The sequence below is a fragment of the Schistocerca americana genome, chromosome 3, assembly GCF_021461395.2.
Source record: "Schistocerca americana isolate TAMUIC-IGC-003095 chromosome 3, iqSchAmer2.1, whole genome shotgun sequence".
NCBI lineage: Eukaryota > Metazoa > Arthropoda > Insecta > Orthoptera > Acrididae > Schistocerca > Schistocerca americana.
The window spans coordinates 590,990,418-590,992,917 of record NC_060121.1 but is presented as its reverse complement, the minus strand read 5'-3'; the positions used below and the strand labels follow the sequence as shown (position 1 = coordinate 590,992,917).

General features: G+C 61.0%; 1 pseudogene; it reads left to right on the top strand.

The window, feature by feature from the left end:
* The window catches only part of LOC124607523, a 6,742-nt pseudogene that overhangs the window by 722 nt on the left and 3,520 nt on the right, over window positions 1-2,500 (top strand).

Below are 2,500 nucleotides of genomic sequence, written 5' to 3'. Positions count from 1 at the left end.
GCTGGCTGCCCGGCGGTACATCTGGAGGAGTCGATTCGCCCCTTTGGGCGCTCGGGCTCCCGGCAAGCGCGCGCGGTTCTTCCCGGATGACGGACCTACCTGGCCCGGCCCCGGACCCGCGCCGCTGTTGGCTCGGGATGCTCTCGGGCGGAATAATCGCTCCCGTCAGCGGCGCTTCAGCTTTGGACAATTTCACGACCCGTCTTGAAACACGGACCAAGGAGTCTAACATGTGCGCGAGTCATTGGGCTGTACGAAACCTAAAGGCGTAATGAAAGTGAAGGTCTCGCCTTGCGCGGGCCGAGGGAGGATGGGGCTTCCCCGCCCTTCACGGGGCGGCGGCCTCCGCACTCCCGGGGCGTCTCGTCCTCATTGCGAGGTGAGGCGCACCTAGAGCGTACACGTTGGGACCCGAAAGATGGTGAACTATGCCTGGCCAGGACGAAGTCAGGGGAAACCCTGATGGAGGTCCGTAGCGATTCTGACGTGCAAATCGATCGTCGGAGCTGGGTATAGGGGCGAAAGACTAATCGAACCATCTAGTAGCTGGTTCCCTCCGAAGTTTCCCTCAGGATAGCTGGTGCTCGTACGAGTCTCATCCGGTAAAGCGAATGATTAGAGGCCTTGGGGCCGAAACGACCTCAACCTATTCTCAAACTTTAAATGGGTGAGATCTCCGGCTTGCTTGATATGCTGAAGCCGCGAGCAAACGACTCGGATCGGAGTGCCAAGTGGGCCACTTTTGGTAAGCAGAACTGGCGCTGTGGGATGAACCAAACGCCGAGTTAAGGCGCCCGAATCGACGCTCATGGGAAACCATGAAAGGCGTTGGTTGCTTAAGACAGCAGGACGGTGGCCATGGAAGTCGGAATCCGCTAAGGAGTGTGTAACAACTCACCTGCCGAAGCAACTAGCCCTGAAAATGGATGGCGCTGAAGCGTCGTGCCTATACTCGGCCGTCAGTCTGGCAGTCATGGCCGGTCCTTGCGGCCGGCCGCGAAGCCCTGACGAGTAGGAGGGTCGCGGCGGTGGGCGCAGAAGGGTCTGGGCGTGAGCCTGCCTGGAGCCGCCGTCGGTGCAGATCTTGGTGGTAGTAGCAAATACTCCAGCGAGGCCCTGGAGGGCTGACGCGGAGAAGGGTTTCGTGTGAACAGCCGTTGCACACGAGTCAGTCGATCCTAAGCCCTAGGAGAAATCCGATGTTGATGGGGGCCGTCATAGCATGATGCACGTTGTGCTGGCCCCCGTTGGGCGAAAGGGAATCCGGTTCCTATTCCGGAACCCGGCAGCGGAACCGATACAAGTCGGGCCCCTCTTTTAGAGATGCTCGTCGGGGTAACCCAAAAGGACCCGGAGACGCCGTCGGGAGATCGGGGAAGAGTTTTCTTTTCTGCATGAGCGTTCGAGTTCCCTGGAATCCTCTAGCAGGGAGATAGGGTTTGGAACGCGAAGAGCACCGCAGTTGCGGCGGTGTCCCGATCTTCCCCTCGGACCTTGAAAATCCGGGAGAGGGCCACGTGGAGGTGTCGCGCCGGTTCGTACCCATATCCGCAGCAGGTCTCCAAGGTGAAGAGCCTCTAGTCGATAGAATAATGTAGGTAAGGGAAGTCGGCAAATTGGATCCGTAACTTCGGGATAAGGATTGGCTCTGAGGATCGGGGCGTGTCGGGCTTGGTCGGGAAGTGGGTCAGCGCTAACGTGCCGGGCCTGGGCGAGGTGAGTGCCGTAGGGGTGCCGGTAAGTGCGGGCGTTTAGCGCGGGCGTGGTCTGCTCTCGCCGTTGGTTGGCCTCGTGCTGGCCGGCGGTGCAGGATGCGCGCGCCTGCGCGGCGTTCGCGCCCCGGTGCTTCAACCTGCGTGCAGGATCCGAGCTCGGTCCCGTGCCTTGGCCTCCCACGGATCTTCCTTGCTGCGAGGCCGCGTCCGCCTTAGCGTGCTCCTCCGGGGGCGCGCGGGTGCGCGGATTCTCTTCGGCCGCCATTCAACGATCAACTCAGAACTGGCACGGACTGGGGGAATCCGACTGTCTAATTAAAACAAAGCATTGCGATGGCCCTAGCGGGTGTTGACGCAATGTGATTTCTGCCCAGTGCTCTGAATGTCAACGTGAAGAAATTCAAGCAAGCGCGGGTAAACGGCGGGAGTAACTATGACTCTCTTCACCAAGAAGCCCATCTCCACCGCGGGCTTCATTCGTGATCGCCTCCTCCCGCACTCAGAGCCTGTCGCTCTCGAGTGCATATGGGGGCCGGTCACACATGAGGAGGTCGCCGCCGCGTTGCCGCCCAGGGGATCAGCAGCCGGGCCGGACGGCCTTACCCCAGCGGAGTTGCGGCGCCTGCCGCACGAAGTCCTGGTGAAAGTGATGAATCTCTTCCTTCTGGCCCGCGCCCTTCCGGAACGCCTGCTTCGCGCGCGGACGTCCCTTCTCCCGAAAACGGCTGCACCAACATCCCCCGCTGACTTTCGCCCCATTACGGTCTGCTCGGTGTTGGCGCGGA